Consider the following 20,263-nt stretch of genomic DNA (forward strand, 5'->3'; position numbering starts at 1 on the left):
GAAGGTCTTATGGTTCTCATGAGCCTTTGGGTAGATTTCGGGCCCTTGGGCTAAGTATGAGCCCACTTATCTTTGTACATATTGGATTAAAGTTTCATTATTTTTCGGCCTTGTATTTAGGGCTCCATAATTTTAGTAGGGTACCCTAGAAATGTAGGATTTTACAACCCTTGTATTTTAGGGCACCTAGACTAGTTTTTGAATTAGGGGTAGTTTTATAATTTTACGTGCATTAAGTGAATATTTGATGTGTGTAATGGGAAATATATTTAATTGAATTGGGAGAAGCCCAATCCAATTAAATTTTAGAGGGGGAGGTGAGCATTTGCTTGCTACACCCCATTGTCACATCATATAGTCATACTTTGTGCATGTCATTCATGCTTTACATGCCTCATGATACCTAAGCACACTTAGTGGAGAATCTTGGACTTGATCTTCGATTAGTGGGCTGAACCATAGCTAAAATTCACTAATCATAATTAGTGAAATTTTGGCTCCACAATTTGACTCCACAAATTCAAGTGAAATTTGAATAAAAATTCAAGTTTTCCTCCAATTTTGTGTGACACTTAGTTTATAAATAAAGGTCATGTGTGTGCATTTTTTCAACTTTGATCATTTGAGAATTACACTTCAAAGTTCAGACCTCATTTGAGGCATAAAATTTTGTGCTCTTTCTCTCCCTCTCCCTCCACTCATCTTCTCCTACCTTCAAGCTCTTATCCATGGCTTCCTATGGTGGTGAATTTCTTCTTGACTCATCTTCTCCTTGAAGTGTTCTCTCCAATCATCTTTCTGCCTTCTCCATTCCACTGTCATTCATCTTCAAGAAGCAAATGATTCCATTGATGAAGAAGATTCAAGGCTTACAAGCTCCACATAGAGCTACGTCAAAAGAGGACATTTAATAGATACAAGGAACAAAGAATACCTAAACCCATATACATATACAATAAAAACATTATGACATTGTTATTGTAGACATCGTATAATTGGAAAACCATTCAAAAGAACAAAAAGAGAAACCCTACATATGACATGTTAACCATGAGCATGATTTAAATTTTATGATGTTTATTACATAATTCCTTGCCATTGATGATAATGTTATTTTTGTTATAAGCCACCCAAACCATGATAACACCATATTTTATTTCTTTGACAACAGATTCAACATAGGCTCAAGCAAAACCAACAACAAGAAGATTAGCAATTAGAAAGACTCCTCTTAAGGTAGTGTATCAATTCATCAATATACCTTGCCTGTCAAAATTGACAAATAAATCCTTCACCTCTTTAATTTTTTCCCTTTAGATCCTTTCTTCATCCTCATCCATAACCAGCCTTATTGAGTCTATGACTGCATCACTCGTGAGAGATCCATCTAGTTCATCCCTAGGAATCAAATATCTCATCTTCTTCTCTTCCAACAGTTTTGTGTTCAATCCTTGGTCTTCAAGAAACATTAATAGAAATTCAGGTTTCTCATTTTGAACAGCCTCCACCATAGAGGTCCAACCAAAGTGAGTAAAAAACCCACCAATTTCCACGTGGCTTAATATCTTTAATTATTGTGCTCAACCAGTGCACACTATTCCACACACTTTAGTTCACTCCTCAAACTTTTCTGGTAACTATAACACATCTTTATCCCATGGTCCACGTCGAACCCTTAGTACCAAAAAAACGGAAGTTGTGATTTCTCGAAACCTAGAGCTATTTCTGTGACTTAATCTTGACTTTGTTTCGCTTTGCTTCCAAACACCACATACAACACATTGCCACATTCTTGATTGTCTAACTATTCCTTCATCCACTGCCATGTCGCATTATCCTTGTCGCCCTCAAACCTAGTGTTGACCAGCTGACCCACCGAGAGAACCGATTTATGGTAAATGTTCTCCAACACTTCAATGGTTTGCTAATGTAATTAGGCCTTCTAGTTTTTCTAATGTAAGAGGCCTAGCACACTAACAATCGTATCCTTCACCTCACCACTAAGTTGTTCAAAACCTTGTTGGACCCCCGTACATGCTACCACCTCAGATTCTTCAAGTGTTAATTATGTTCTTCTATCACAAATGGCCTTGTCTTGATCTTTTGGTTGGAGATTACCATTTTTATGTAGACCAACACAAGCCTAATCCATTTTTGATAGGTATTGCTTTCCACATCCATGTAAATTCTGAGTCCCTCACCACAAACTCCAATCCATCAACATTAGGAGTCGGCTTACTCTCCCCCTCTTCTAAGGTTTTTGCTTTTGCATTTAATGTGTTTGCACCTTCTCCCTCATCACCATATTATTATTAGTCACTACTAGAAAATATAATTTCTAAGTCGATTATGAAGAAAGTCAACACTTTGAAGCCACCGTCTTGTAAAGTCATTACTTTTCACGATAGTTTTTAAATCATCTTATAAATCCACTTTCTAAGACGGTTTTTAACAGAACCATCTTAGAAAACATGTTTTTTTTTATTCAATGCACTCAAATCATAACCAACAAAAAATGCATACTACCATTTCATTTGGATTATCAACTCAATTAATTATTATAAATTAATACTTTTAAATAAAATATTCATATAGAAATTATAATAAACAAAACTAGGTTGGTTTGTAGACTAACCGAAAGATAACATTGTTTTTTACACTTAATGTGTAATGAAATTATAAACTCATCACAAAAAGTAAATAGTTATATACTCAAAGTATATCTACTAATAAATAGCAATAATAATAATATATGAATGGTAAGACTCCACCAAGTGGCTCCACATATGAAGGGGTGAAGTTGAAGACCTTAAGTAATTTGGTATAGACAACTCTTCCCAAGGACACATATTTATAAGCATAATAGCATGACTAAATATCAATATTAATATATGAATGATAAGACTCCACCAAGTGGCTCCATGAAACGCCGTTAAGATTTATGTAACAGTCCTTGTAATCCTGCTTAAGTGATCTTATTTTTAAATTGACATGATAAACAATTTACTTTTAAAAAATGTTCTATCATATTATTGATATATTTTCCATTAGCACAGCTAGAATTTCTAGGCACAAAAACAATCTATGATCTATCAAAACAGAAGTGAGCAAACTATCAGCATGTTTGACCAATAGCAGCTTAAACATATGGTATAAATATTGTGTATAAAGAGTAATGCATAATGTAACAACAATGCCTTTTGATTTTTTATTTAAATAAAAAATAAATAAAATAAATAATTAGATCATCAGTTCCCTCACTTTATAAAAAAAGAACAATTTTTACAAAACATTTTTTGTTCTCTTTTTCTTTGACACACATGAACCTTAAAAGAGCAACCGAAGGATGAGCTCTAAAGAGCACCAAAAATGTCACCATTGCTAACAGAGAACATTTGAACGACCACATCGAGGTAAGAGATGAGTTACTCATGCTTGGGGATTAGGAACATGCGTAGGGATCCTTAAAAGACCAATTTTGGGCTGTTTTATGAAATTTAATTTTGTTTTTATGCTTAATCGCGGATTGAGTGTGTTTGATGAACCAATTGATGTTTCGATGCAAAATGACGTGATTTATGTTTAAGTAAGTTTTATTTTGTTTATATGATATTTATACCTATATGTTATCTTGTTTCTCTCCATTAGTTAGGAATGTAATAACTCACTCTCTGTGTGTTGTTTGTGTTTAGATCCTGTGATGATCTTGAACTTTGTATTTGGGGGAGCAAATGACTAGGTGAATTGCTTTAAGGAACCTTATGTTGAAGGTCGTCGGGACACAATGCTCAGATAGGATGTGAAATTGGAGCATAAGTTTTAATATTAATTGTATGATGTTAGTCTATTTTATTTTACCTAACTGATTTTACAAAATATTTTTGTAATTTTTGACGGCCTTATTTTGAGCCGAATATGTTTTTAATAAGTTTTAATTGATAATAGTGAAGTGAATGTGAACCTTTTATCCACGTGAATTTGTTTACCGATATTTTTATATTATATATATATATATATATATATATATATATATATATATATATATATATATATATATATATATATATGTCGGGGTAGAGGGTGTCACATATTTTGTATCAGAAATGCAAATTTTGATGTGATTGTAAAGCAATTGAGTTTTGCAACGTTAATTTTTTTTACTAAAAACGATATTGAGAAACATTAAGCAGAAAATAGAAGTAACCTTGGTATTTATTTATGTTTGGAAGACATATTGATCTCCCCTGTGCAATTAGTGTTGGACCATATCATTTTAGGCTTGCAAATACTGAAAGTTAATGGCTCTTATATGGAACTTCTTTTAAGAAGAAATAATTCTTATTTTATGTTCTATGATGCATGTTTTTCTTTTCTATTTTGCTAGCTTAAAAGGAAGTACAAAAATGGTGTTCTTTCATTCATTCATTCACTCATAATATTTGCCTTTGCACAACTTTTTTTAAGTAGTTTGAAGAATAAAAAATGTTATGCAAGTAGTCACAAACAATAGAAGTAATTATGTATTGATTAATAAATTTCATTATTTGTTAAATTTGTACTATAGCCAAGAAAAGTGTCTATACAATGATAAATTTTTTAGAAATTAGCAAAGATATACTTGCTTAGAATAAACCTAGATAAAACTAATCATCATTATCAAGATACAAGAGCCATAATTCGGTAATCTGGAACATTAGCTAGAAATATTATTGCATATAGTGATATTTAATTTAGTTTACTGCATATAGTTTACTGCCATGTTGATTTTACAAACAGAGGAGCTTAATTCAAATTTTTTCATTGATTGATTTTCATTATAATTTTAAAAAATAAAAAATGGAGCTTAATTCTAGTGTATAATTAAAAAATCTACTTGTTTATGATTCTACTTTCAGCATTTATCATACAACTTGTTTGGGAAAAACTTTTTATGATATTAGTGTTTTTTTTCTTTCCAGGAAAGTAATGGAAGATATTAGTTTTTCACCCGAAGGAATTTACCCTATTCCTTCACCAATTAATGAGCCTCATCCACCTTCACCAATTGATCAAACTCCTTCACCTATTCAAGTTGATCTTGCACCTTCTCCTTCACCTATTAATGTTGATCATACTCCTTCACCTCATGAAGATGAAGTTAATAATGCGAAGGCGCGAGGAGAAATATATAGGCTGAAAAGTAAGATTTGGCAGCATTTTAAAAAAATTAAAGTCAATGGTTTGGATAAGGCTGAATGGAAGTATTGTAAGAAACTTCTTGGTGGAAAATCAAAAAATGGAACCAAGCATTTGTGGCAGCATAATGAGATTTGTGTTCAGTACAAGATTTTTATGAGAGGGATGAAGGGCCAAACATTTCTTGCACCTAAGGTCGTGCAAGGAAAGCAAGAGTTGGGTATGGGAACTTATGATGCAAAATGTGCAAGGGAAGAGCTAGAAAAAGCAATTATTATGCATGAGTTGTAACATCCCATTTTTCGTAAGTTAATTTTTTAAAAAAAAAGGAAGAAATGTTATTTATAAACAAATAGATTTTTAGAAAAAATTACGAGGTTTTAGAATTAAATAAATAAGGGAAATTAACTTTATTAATTAAAATAATAATTTGAGAGAAAATAAAAAAGGCATTTTATTTATTTGTTTGATATAGAATAAAATAAAGTTTGTTTTTATAAAATAATAAATAATAAATAAATAAATAGAGTAAATAATAGGTAGTAAATGCCCGTAGCTATAAATAGCAACATGCTAGGTCAGTTTTCAGACTGACTCCTCAGCCTCCTCTGCCTCACAATTTCGTTTCTTCTCTCTTCTCCCAAAACCCTCTTTTTTTCCTGTAGGTCGCCTAACATGTCTTAGAAAAATGACGATCTCGGACTTATTCATGGTTGGATCGTTGTGCAATTTGCGTACTATGTTTGTAGCCCAATTCCGAGCATTCTCACCGTTGGGAATTTTGATATCATGTTTGAGCTGAGAGAAATACCTTTCGCATTGTAGCCTTTCCTTTTCCGTAGAAACCCATAACGGTCTCAGTAAAATTACGATCCCGGTTTCGTTAACCGTTAGATGTTCATGAAATTTGGATATGTTGTTTGAAAGTCAATAATTCAGATTTCCACCGTTGGGATTTGTAAGATAATATTCGTGGAGGGAGAAAGAGAAATCGAATGAAGACAATACAAGTGAAGGTTTCAATCTCTTCTCCATCTCTCTAACGTTTGGGAACCCTATCAGAGCAACCAGAGGAATCTCAGGAACTTGTTAGAGATGTCTCTATCGCTGTCAGAAGACACGTGAGTCCGCTTAGAGGTTAGGGATGAGTTATTCACAATTGGGGATTAGTGAGAACATGTGTAGGGATCCTTAGAGGATTAAATTGGAGTTTTATTTTGGGATGTTTATTAAATTGCTATTTTTCCTTTATAATTATAAATAAAATATTGATGTTCTGATGAGAATTGCTTGATAAATTATGCTTTTGATATTTGTATATTTTGACCTATTATTTAGATAGAATTGTGTAATATTATTTGAGTGGTTTTAGTCCCCAGGTTGTGATAGTCTTTTGTATAAATTGTTATATTGAGAATATGAAATTATGATTGAAATTGTGAGTATGTGGTGAATTGAACATGTGATGAATGACGAAATACATGTATATTGAGATGTGTATTGTGTTGTGAGCTATGAATTGTGCGATCACACAACTGTAAGACCCTTTAAGGGCGACGAGTTTTGCGCGACGAGTATTGTGATGGGATCCATTGTGGGAACCTGACGAGTTTAATCACAAGCGCGATGAGTTAAAATGATTTTGAAAAAAATTGAGTAGTTGTGTATATTGCATAGTTCATAGGTAAAGTGAATATGATTCATGAGGTGTGATAACATGCTATTTTGAGATTATACCATTGTGATTGAGATCGAGTGTGTATGATAAATTGTGTATGTATGTGATTGAGATGTTGTGTGCATTGAGTATGAACTATGAATTGTAGAATCACACGACTATAAGTCCCTTTAAGGGCGACGAGTTAATATTAAGGCGACGAGTTAATGTTAAGTCCCTTTAAGGGCGACGAGTTAATGTTAAGTCCCTTTAAGGGCGACGAGTTAATGTTAAGTCCCTTTTAGGGCGACGAGTTAAAACTATTTTGAGAACAATTGAGGAGTCGTGTGTTTTGTATAGTTCATAGATAGAGTCTGTGTGCTAAAATATTTTCTAGGTTGGACCTGAATCAGGAGGGAGAGGCCCTGACGGACTCTTCGGAGTGTAGGCCTTGGGGGTCACATGGTTTGAGTGCTCCTTTAAGCCTATGTTGATCCCATATGGTTGGAGCATTCTCGCAAAACACTGTGACCCTGACTGGTCTCCCTATGATATTACCTAGTGAGAGTGACTTGACTTGCTAGTGTGTGGTTTGTCTTGTCATGTACTCCTAGGCGCCCGATGAGGTTTTTCACTGACATGGTACCACATTGCATATAGGCTTGAGTCTTAGCATAACTGTTTCATGCGCTTGCTAATTGTTTATTATGAAATTGATGTGTTATTATGTCTTGATCAGAGCGTGTGATTCTTGTGTAATGTGATTGATGATTGATGGATGAAAAGTGAACTTTGAATGACAAAGTGGTGGAATTACGTGAATTACGTGTAAGTAAGTTTTATTTGGTTTATATGATATGTATATCTAGCTGTGTTGTTTCTATATTAGTTAGGAATGTGATAACTTACTCCCCGTGTGTTGTTTGTGTTTGGATCCTGTGATGATCTTCAACTTTGTGTTCGGGGTAGCAGATGACTAGGTGAATTGTTTTAAGGAACATTATGCTGAAGGACATCGAGACACAACGCTCTGATAGAATGTAACAGTGGGACATAAGTTTTTATATTAATTGCATGATGTTAGTCTATTTTATTTTATTTCACTGATTTAATAAAATATCTATGTAAATTCTGACGGTCTTATTTTGAGCCGAATATGTTTTAATAAGTTTTAATTGATAATAGTGAAGTGAATGTGAACCTTTTACCCGTGTGAATTTGGTTACCGATATGTTTATATATTTTGTTTATTTATATATATGTCGAGGTAGAGGGTGTCACATGAGTATCCACTATCAATTATGGATCACCTAGGTTTTAGGAGATACTCTGCTGCCCTCCAACCTGTGTTTCAGGTTCGCTAGCAAAACCCCTTTTTCAAGTACGCAAAAAATATATTATAGATACATTTATTGATTTATAACTATTAATAAATGTAATTATTTCCTTTGATGAATGTATTATTTATTTTTAAATTATCCTTTAATATATATAACTATTTTTATTTCTTCCATGATCTTTTCATATGTTATATGTAACTACTACCATTTTTCCAAAAAAAACTGTTATCACTATTTTCTTTAACTATTTTTAATAAAGATAAAGACATGAAGTGTCTCTTTTTCAGTTGGTATATTATAAAATAAAATAGTGATATTTTTTAGGTTCCTACTAGAAACACAATTAAGAAGGAGATAATGAAAATCTATGAGAATGAACGAGCTACAACTTTGAAGTTGTTGGATAGTCTTGATGGAAGAGTGACCATTACATCAGACATGTGGACTTCAACGAGTCAGAAGAGGGGGTATATGGCTATTACAGCTCATTACGTTGATGGTTGTTGGAACTTACAAAGTTAGATTTTGAGGTAATAAAACGATTTGAACTTTTTATATTATTAGGCCTTTTATTTTATAAAATGATTGAATATGATTATATTATATCTCTTTTTTGGTTGTTTTTATATTATATCTCTATTTTTATGTTAGGTTCATTTATGTTCCTGCTCCTCATATAAGTGATAGACTTTGCAATGTATTGACTGACTGTTTGATGGATTGGAATATTGACACAAAATTGTCAACTATCACCCTAGATAATTGTACCACAAATGATGCTATGATTGATAAAATTAAGGATAAATTGCACTTAGGTAGTTTGCTTAGGGATGGGTCTTTACTTCACATGCGTTGTTGTGCTCACATCCTTAATTTGATAGTAAAAGACGGGTTCGAAGTGGTGAAAGAAGGTGTAGAAAATATTTGGGATAGTATGGCATATTGGACAACAACACCTAAGAGGAAGGAAAAATTTGAGGAAACGGCTAAAGAGTTGAGAATCCCTTACACTAAGAATTTGGCATTAGACTATCCAACTAGATGGAACTCAACTTATAAAATGCTTGAAATTGCCATAGGATATGAGAATGTATTTTGCCAATTAAAGTAGCGAGAGTCTCAATATACTTGTTTGCCAAGTACTTTACAGTGGCAATTTGCAAAGGATGTTTGTGGGAGATTGAAGTTTTTCAATACTATCACTGAATTATTTTCTTCTACTAAACATCCAACCACTAATTTGTATTTTCCAAATATATGTGAGATTAAGTTGGCAATAAAACAATGGATTACCTCTCCTAACCCAATGATTCAATAAATGGCAAAAAAATATGATGATCAAATTTGATAAATATTGGGGTGTGATTCATAATGTGATGGGAGTTACCACTATTTTAGATCCTAGGTACAAGATGGAGTTGCTTGAGTATTATTATGAAAAATTGTATGAACATGATTCTTTTACTCAAGTGAGGTGCATTCAACAATTTTGTTATGACTTAGCTTCTGATTACCAAATGAAAATGAACAAAGACTCTTTTGGTAGTAATGTTGGTGATGTTACTAGTAGTGAAGTTGTTGGTAATGCATTATTTGTGTATGATATATTTATTATAAGGGAAAAAAGGGGCTAGAAGTTCTTATGTTAAATCAGAGTTAGACCATTATTTAGAAGAAGAGGGTATACCAAGAGCTGTTGACTTTGATATTTTGATGGTGGAAGTTTAATGGTGTTAAGTATCCAACACTTCAAGCAATTGCTAATGATATATTAGCTATTCCGGTATCTACCGTAGCTTCAGAATCCACATTTAGCACTGGTGGTCAAATATTAAGCCCACATCATAGTCGACTTCAATGGACTACTTTAGGGGCTTTAATGTGTGCTAGAAGTTGGTTGTGGAGTGCTGAAAATACTGGTAAAGTTTTATTCGTATATGTTGTTAAATTGATATTTGTGTTTATTCAAGAACTAATACTTGTAATGTATTTTTATAGGTTCTATGAACTATAAAGTTGTTGTTGAATGTGCTACTGTAATGAATGAAATGGTTTTAGATGAAGGTAAATAATGTTCTAACTTTCATTTTTTTGTTATTATATAATATAAGCTTTTGTTCTAATTTTTATATCTTTTATGCAGGTGAAATGATGGGTGCTGGTGTCACTAATTTGGAGGAATGATTAACATTTATTTGCTGAACAATTTAAGTTGTTTCTTTTTTTATTATGTAATTTGAAAGAATGAAACATGTTTAAGTTGCTTATGTAACATTCCATTTTTCGTATATAAATTTTTTTAGTTAAAAAAATATAGTTTAGAAAATGACGAGGTTTTTTATAATTAAATAAATAATGAGAAATAAATTTATTAATTAAAATAATGGTTTGAGAGAAAATAAAAAGAGTATTTTATTTATTCATTTGATAGGAAAGAAAATAGAGTTTCTTTTTATAAAATAATAAAAAAAGTAAATAATAGGTTGTGAGTATCATAACTATAAATAGAGACATCTTAGGTTAGTTTTTGACGATACTTCCTACGCCTCCTTTTCCTTTCAATTTCGTTTTCCCTTCTCCACCTCTAAAAACCCTATCTTTTCCCGCATACCACCAAACCTGTCTCGGAAAAAGGGCGATCTCGAAATCATTCACCGTTGGATCGTCGTGAAATTTGAGCACCAGGTTCGAAACACATTTCTGAACATTGTCACCATTGGGAATTATGAAAACATGTCTAACCTGAGAGAAATACCCTTTGCATCGTAGCTTTTTCTTTTCCCATAGAAACCCAAAACCATCTCAGTAAAAATACGATCCTGGATTCGTTAACCGTTGGATTGTCGTGAAATTTTGATATGTGGCTTGTGATTCATTTCTGAACATATTCACTGTTGAGATTTGCAAAATAAGTTCTGTTGATGGAGAAATACTCATCACACATAGATAGTGGAATGGAGGCTGCAATCCTTTCTCCATCTCTCTAACGTTTGGGAACCTTATTAGAGCAGTCAGAGGAAAAACTTGAGGAATTTCAGGAAACCTCTAGAGATGCCTCTATTGATGTCACAATACACATGTGAGTCCACTTAGAGGTAAGGGATGAGTTTATCGCAATTGGAGTTAGAATAAACATGTGTAGGGATCCTTGGAGGATTAAATTGGGTTTATTTTGGAATGTTTATTAAATTGTAATTTTTCCTTTATGATTATAAATACAATATTGATGTCCTGATGCAAATTGGTTGATAAAATAGGGTACTCTTGGTGTTTTCATTTTTTTATACCTATGATTTTGATTAATTGATTTTGATATAATTGTGTGAAATTATTTGAGGGGTTTTACTTCCCATGTTGTGATAAACCTTTTGTATAAATTGTTATATTGAGATTATGAAATGGTGATTCAAATTGTGAGTAGGTGATAAATTGAACCTGTGATGAATGGTGAAATACATGTGTATTGAGATGTGTGTATTGAGTTGTGAGCTATGAACTGTGCAATCATACAATTGTAAGACCATTTAAGGGCGACAAGTTTTTGCGTGACGAGTATTGTGATGGGATCCACTGTGCGGACCCGACGAGTTTAATCACAAGTGTGATGAGATAAAATTATTTTGAAAACAATTGAAAAGTCGTGTGTATTGCATAGTTCATAGGTAAAGTGTATATGATTCATGAGGTGTGATAACATGTTAAATTGGGATCATACCATTGTGATTGAGACCGAGTGTATGTGATAAATTGAGTATGTATTGACTTGTAATATATATGTGCATTGAATTATGTACTATGAATTATACAATCACATGACTATAAGACTCTTTAAGGGCGATGAGTTAATGCACGACGAGTATTGTGATGGGAACCACTGTGGGGACCCGACGAGTTTAATCACAAGTGTGACGAGATAAAATATTTTTAGAACAATTGAGGTGTCATGTGTTTTGTACAGTTCATAGATAAAGTCTGTGTGTTAAAATGTTTTTTAGGTTGGGCCTGAATCGGGAGAGGCCCTAACGAACTCTTCGGAGTGTAGGCCTTGGGGGTAAATACACCTGCCTTGAGTGCTCCTTTAAGCCTATGTTGATCCCATATGGTTGGAGCATTTTTGCAAAACAGCGTGACCCTGACTGGTTTCCCTATGATTTTAACTAGTGAAAGTGACCTAACTTGCTAGTGTGTGGTTTGTCTTGTCATGTACTCCTAGGCGCCCAACGAGGTTTTTCATTGACATGGTACCACATTTCATATAAGATTAAGTCTTAGTGTATCTGTTGTATAACGCGTGTCTATTGATCGATATTGATTGATTTAGTGATATTGTGTTTTGATCATTAAGTACGTGAATGTTGTGAAAACGAATGAGACGCATGGTGTTGTGATGTGATGTTGTGCAACAAAGTGGTGAAATGACATGAGCTATGTTTGAGTAAGTTTTATTTTGTTTATATGATATTTATACCCACATCTTGTCTTGTTTCTCTCCATTAGTTAGGAATGTGATAACTCACTCCATGTGTGTTGTTTGTGTTTGGATCTTGTGATGATCTCGAACTTTGTGTTCGTGGAAGCAGATGACTAGGTGAATTGCTTTAAGGAACCTCGTGCTGAAGAACATCGGGACACAATGTTTTGATATGATGTGACATTGGAGCATGAGTTTTGTTTAATTACATGATGTTTTGAGCAAAAAAAAAATGTTTCTGACAAGTTTATCTGGTAATAATGAAGTGTATGTGAGTCTTTTTTCCTTTTGAAAGGATTTTATTAAAATGTGCTTTAAGAACTTTAAATTAATTATGATTTCTTATTTCTTTTATTATTAGTACATATATGTGTGGGGTAGAGGGCATCACGGCTGAACAGAATCATATGCTAAACAGAATGAAACATGTTGAAGGACAACCAACATAGTATATTAGTATCTCTTTTTTTGCTAAATAGAATCATATGCTACTATTTGTTGGGACAACATATATTTAGATGGTACTGTATTTTGGGGGGAAATAAATATGCATGTCCTTAATTCCTCATGCAATACCCAAATTTTATGATTTTAATTGAATTGATTGATTTGTTTTAGTAATTTTTTAAATTATGATAATGATCCCATATTTTGAATTTGGCTTTGTTATTGTTTTTTTTGCTACATAATTGCTTTTTAGCCCCAATTTTTTTTCCATTTTTTTCCAAAAAGTTACAATATTTTTTCTTTTTTTTTAATTTTAATCAATACTAGCGGGGACGGGGCGGGGGTGGGAAATGCATTACCCGTCCCCGTTTCACCCCGTTGCCATGCCTAGTAGTGTCGTAATTTGTTGATATATTTTTCTTGTCTAACAATATTCAGACATAAATCCTTCACCTTTTTAACCTTTTCTCTGTAAATCCTTCCTTTTTCCACAACCATAACCAACCTTATTAAGTTAGCGACCGCATCACTCGTGAATGATCCATCTTGTTCATCCTTAGGAATTGAATACCCCATCTTCTTCACTTCCAACACCCTCGAGTTCAATCCGTGGTCTGCAAGAAACATTAACAAAACTAGAGGTTTTTCATTCTAAACAACCTCCACCACAGAGGTCCAACCAGAGTGAGTCAAAACCCCACCAACTGCCTTGTGGCTCAATACCTTCAACTATGGTGCCCAACCGGGGCTTACTATTCCACACCATTTGGTTTTCTCTTTGAACCTTTTTGGTAACTGTAACATATATGGGTCATAGAAATGCCAATCAACTTTGGAAGATTTGAGAAAACAGGTCAAGGGTTCTTCCAAATCATCGTAGGCTTTTTTGAGATACTGAACGACATCATAAGGGACATCAATGGTGGCTTCAACGTTTTCTGGAAGGTTGTCCACTTTGGGCAGTGCAAGCTTCACAAATTTGATGAATGAAACCAAGTTTGGGGACAATTTGGGAAGACACTCTATGTTTCTTGGGGTGGACACGAAACTAATATGATGACCCTTTTGAGCAATGAGCTTGGCAAGTTCAAGGCTTGGGATTAAGTGTCCGAAGGCTAGCCATGGAAACATTATGAGGTTTGACAAAAATTTTGTTTTATTAAGAACTCAATGCAAAAAAATTATTATGGACCAAAAAAAGTTTAAGTCTTTATTGAACTAGCAAACATTATATTTTGTTTATTGAATATATTAAATTTAAGAAATATTATATTTAACAAATATATTAAATAATATCATTTAATGTTTATATAAATACTACATTGATAGCATTAATAGCATTAAATATGTACATTTAAAACTTGCTCAAATCTTGTTTACTTTATGTGTGTGTGTGTTGTATTCATGATGATATAAAGTCTTTTCTTTGAATCTTTAGTGGGCCTTGTGTTCATGGCCCAATAGGAATAATTTATTTCTTTTTATCTCATCCTAAATCTAAAGTATTTAGGAAATGTGTGTTTTCTCCTAGGGTCATCATACGAAGCGTTGTTGAATTTGTGAGGGCGAATCAGAGGAGCACCAATTCGAAATTACTACATTTTCATCATTCAAGGCAAGGCGTAATGGAAATTATTTTTCATAGATGTGTCATTAGCCATGGGTAGAGGGGTTGACCTTAAACCCTAATAGGATTGATGTGTCAGTTTTTTTTCTTCAAATTGGATGGATTATGTGCACCCTGGGCACAAATTTAATAATTGCTTTTTGTATCTTGAGTGCTTGATTGATGGCATACTTTTCCCCCTTTTGATGTTCTTAAAGAATTAAGGATTTAGAGATAATTGTTTGATTCGTGAATTGTTGTTGAGATTGTTTTTGTTACTTTCAAAAACTAATAACATGTTAGAAATCAAATGTAGAACCATAATTATGTGTTGATAGTTTGAGAATGAATTGGAGCCCTCGAGAGGCCTAGAAAGGCACAAATTGTGAACTTATGTTCTATAGAATCACATGTCAATGTTGAATATCAATTCAAGTGCTAAGCTTGGAAAAGGCAGAGAGCATGTGAGCTTTCTTACCTCCTAGCACTAAGTGTCACAAACCCCAAATGGCACTAAGATCCAAATATGGGGTTAATCCTTAAACAAGAAGAAAGCAACCCATTCTTTGGTCTCTTGGGATAGCGTGGGGGGTTTATGCGTTGAGCGTAGGAACCCCAACCTTGTTTTGTGAGATTAATGAATGAATTAACTAACCAATGACTTTGAAAACACCAATATTTGTACCTTCACCTTTGAGCTTACATATGGCAATGGTTTTATACAAATAATATAAAATTTGTTGTGAAAGTATACATACATATATACATACATATTTGATCAATTAGAACTTATACTTGGAGTAAAACAACACTAAGAGGTTGTTTTTTTGTTTATTTTGGAGCATATGATTTTCTTAAAAATCTTGTAGTGTTTGTTTCTAAATTGTTGTAAGGGTTGGTATATCATTTATATTTTTTTAATTCATTCTCTTTGTTGATCAATATGTATGTATGTATGAGTCTCTCCTCTCCCACACACTATCTTTTCATAGCAAAATATATTTTCATTTATGATTGAATATTTAGATAAACGAAATCAAATACAGAGAAGTTTCTATTCAATGCAATTCAATGTTTGCTTAGTTTGAGATCAATATTGTGTTAGAACTTTTTTTTTTAATTCACAACATAAATTTTGCTTTCTAAATTCTGATTACATATATTTATATTATTAAATTTTGATAAAGAATATAAGGAATTTAACTATATTCTTGTTTGTGTTACATTAATGCAGGAAGAATTGTAAACAAATTTTGATAAGGATGAGTCAATCAAGACCAAATGAGGATGAGCCTATAGATGCAACATCGATATCCTTTTGCGTTTCTTACGACTATGATGTTAATTGTGGTGATGTGGTTGGCAATCCAACAAATTTTGTATAAATTTAATTTTTATTTAAAATTTATTGTCAAAATAATTCAATTTTTTCCATCTTAAACTTCTTGTATATATTATCTAATCATATATTTGCCTACTTTATCAAGAAAAAAAAGAGTGTATTTCACATGTCAAATACTCTAACTTTTAATTTATTAGATTGGTTTATAAATATATTTTATCAAATTAAGATGGTTGTTTAACAAATTTGTTTTACTACCTTATAGGGTAACTAATTTATAAATTTTAAACTAAAAATTTAATTGATAATTCTCAAACATATATAAGATCCAGAAGTACTTGACCATGCAACAATTGCACATTTGAACATTAAATCCTAAAAGAACACCCATGGTATTTGTACACTTTAAATATTTGTGTTGATTTTCATGAATTTTTTTCAAGATATATGCCTTATATAAACTTGAATTATGTATTCACATCAATTCATAAATTTACATACATTTTTTTTTTATCGGTAACATGAAAATACATCTCCTTTAGTAGTGCCAAAAGTATCCGTTAATAGCAATGATGATACTTTCGGTTCTAAAAAGACACTACATCATTGTAAATTTAAATTTGTTTTCATTTTTATCAATATGTTTATCTTACATACTTTTGTATTATTAGAATGAAACTCCATCTCTGACACAAAGTTCACGGCCAAAGAGAGGAAGACGTTCCAAACCATTACCTGATGAATGGATTAAAAATTGGGAAGTTGAAAGATTTGATAAGGTACTTAATCAAATTTAAAATGAAAAATTTTATGTTTGTTTAATTTCTTCCATCATGAGTTAAGATAATAAAACTGAGTATAAGTAAACTTTCTTCATTAGTTGTTTCATTATGAAAAATTTATAGAGAAAATTACCAAACTTGTTTGTATATATAGTTGGAATTATTGATAAATATTATACATAGTGGATATTGAGATTTTATTTCTTAAAGTTAATAGTTAGTTTTAGCATATAGTTTTTTTTTTCAAACTAGAATGAGTAGATTTTACACAAGATTCTTTAACATAGAAAAAATAAGTATTTATTATTCAATTAATTTATAATATTTTAATACAAATGAAAAATAAGTGATCAAGATTTGTGCTCAAATTAAGCTCTTTAGACTATATTATTATATCATTCATTGCTCTCAATTGTTACGCTACTGTATATATAAGTTATTTATGTTCAACATTAAATTAGCCTTCAATATAATAGTCAATGTATAATAAAAATTAAAATGTTAGTGAAACCACTATAATTTTATGATAAATAATTATACTTTTATAGACCATTCTAGTATAGAGCATTTACCTATGTCAGGAATACATCAATTGTTAATAAAATATATCATACTTTAAGTGTGGACACATAATGTCTAGTCAGATAATTTAATTTGATAGACAAAGACTACATCAACAAAGGATAACAATTTACATATCTTTTTGTTGATAAATGAAAAAAATAATGGTAAAAAATGATATAACATAAAGTAAAATTTCTTTTGAAGATAACTAATAAATAATGGACACAAGAGTAAATTTTCATGTAGCCATCCAAAAATCTCTTGATCAACATCATATCTATGGAGATCTATTAGTGTCCAAAAGCCAATTAATTAATAAAAAATTAATTTTGAAGAAGAAAAAATAATTAGTATTGATAGAGAATCCAAGTGATACTCAACCAGGAATAAAACTCAAGACCAAAGGTTTCATCTATATATGAAAAACAAAAAACATAAGAAATTTTAGGAAAATCAGCTTTACAAATAGCATATTACATAAAAATGACATATATGTAGTAGGGTTAATACCTAATACATCAATTAGACAATAAGCAATGTCCATGTTTTTATTTGTGGAAACATAATTTGAAGTAGTAAACTTTATATGATCAATAAGTCTAATGAGATTATAAATATCATTATTCCAAATGAGTAAAAAAATGAAATATTTGATTATATAAGATTTAGTGTCTTGCTTTCATGTCATCAAATAATTTTGTAACCACAATATACTTGTTGTCTTCCATATACCTCAATTATTGCATTGCAATTTACTATTTATTTTTATTCCACAAGTCTCCCTCTCTCTAAATTTACCCATAGCCTCTGAGAACATACCAATATTTCCATATACTCTCACTAGTGTACTATTATACTCCTTGTCCAACCTAATCAAGAGGTGTTTCATTTAATCATATACATTTAGGGTGTGCATGTCATCAATGTGCTTACCCTTAGAATATCAATCCATCAAAGTACTATAACTCATCAGATTGGGCTAGATCTTAGTAGTCATCCTTACAAGATCCATTAGTGCACCTTTACATACGATGCACATGTATTATAATTGTACGTTCCTTATCAACTAAAAGGTTATTATAGAGTTGTCACCTACTCTTTGGGACCCAATTTTTAGAAATCAATTGTACGTACACCAATCCACCAAACAATTGGTAACCACACCAAAAAATAAAAAATTATTTCAAAGGAAATTTCCCCTTTGTCGCCCTACACCAATAATAACATTGTAGGCAATCAAATTAAGTTCAAAGCCAATGTATTTTCATGCTCTCTATTCCTAGCCCTACAATTAGATTCAAGACACAATGAATCTTCTTTAACCTACCATGGACCCTAATCATGTTGCTTCTCAACTTCCTCTAGAAATTACTGTTAGTGGTCAAACTCATGGAAAAATCCTAGCTCAGTGGCTAGTACGAGTTCACCAGTTTTTGTAATTACCTTAAGAGTGTGTTTGGATAGAAAATTTTAATTGAGGAAATTAATTTACCAGGGAATTTAAATTTTTGTAATCTAAAATTCATTGTTTAGATTTTTTTTATGAAGAATTTAAATTTTTAGAATTTTAAAATAGAATTTTAAATAACTAAAAATGTGGAATTTCAGTTTCCTCCTAAAAGGTGAGAAATTAAAATTCTTTTCTTGATATAAGAATCTTCTAAAACATTTATGTTTTTCCTTTATAACCTTCATCCTCTCTTTCACTGGAAAGTTCTCGAAATCCTGTTCTTGAAGAAATACCGTCTGAACTCATGGAAGATCAATCAGGTGTGGGTGTAGGGAGACATGTAGAACTACACCCACCAGTCTGGGGAGCAGCTGTCATATCCATCATGCGACGGAGGTGCTCGACGGCACGGAGGGCCTGAGTCAGGCCTTGCACGGTTGACTAAATGTTGTGGTCGGGTGTGGTGATGTACGCCGTTATGTCCCTGTTCTCCTGAGACTTCCCATGCCGCATCAGTATTGTTCTCCTTGGAAGCACACCATCCATATCTTCTTTTCTCTTTGCATTCATTTTCTTTCACCTCACAATTTCAATTTTTTTGTCCAAACACAAAATTTTGAAAATAAAAGAATTTCATTTGAAGTATTTGAAATTCTTAAAATTTAAAATTTCTCCGATTTTTAAATCCCTCATCCAAACACACTCTAAGCTAACAAACACAATCCTTGACAACATTAAAGGTTGAGTTCATAATTAAGAAGAACATTATCTATTGCAAAAACATCATTATTAACATATCTATAATCTATGTGTCTATATGTATGTATATTAAAACTCTTATTTTATTATAATATATTAGAATTTAGTTAAAAAGGAATTTTCTAAATAAAATTAAACCTACCTCTCTTGAGTTTTATGATTTACAGTCTCACAACCATCCTAACAATCAATAACACTCAAAGGCGATTGGTGAGGTCCTACGTAGTCTTTCCAATGTTACTAATGGTTTTGTTCTCGTAGATAATGGATTGCTTATTATGAAGCTATTTTTATGACACTGAGGATTATGTTTGTTTTCTTAAGTAGTTTACCATACTATCGACCACATCCTAGCCACTAAAGAACTTATGATTTTGCCATGAGTGGGGTCACATATAGTACTTGCCAAGGAGAATTGGGTTTGACACCTTTGCAGGTTAAAGAAGATAAATCTTGCTTTTAATTTTTTTGAAGAATCTTGCAATAGTCGGTATTGAAACATTTTTTATTCCTTTTATGATGTAACTTGATTATTTGAGTTATTATTTTGTTTTGTGAAGAAATGGACTTGTGGTGTTGTTTTATGACTATGATGGTCAACACAATTTTGCTTGATTTTTGTTGGATGCCTTAGGATGATTGTTTTTATGGTTAAATCATAGTTTCAAAA

At 32.0% G+C, this 20,263-nt stretch overlaps 1 pseudogene; it reads right to left on the minus strand.

Moving 5' to 3' along the window:
- Positions 1-1,244: 1,244 nt before the first annotated feature.
- Positions 1,245-2,181, minus strand: LOC100810648 (UDP-glycosyltransferase 91A1-like; annotated as a pseudogene).
- Positions 2,182-20,263: the final 18,082 nt, after the last annotated feature.

This window comes from Glycine max, chromosome 8 (genome assembly GCF_000004515.6).
Source record: "Glycine max cultivar Williams 82 chromosome 8, Glycine_max_v4.0, whole genome shotgun sequence".
NCBI lineage: Eukaryota > Viridiplantae > Streptophyta > Magnoliopsida > Fabales > Fabaceae > Glycine > Glycine max.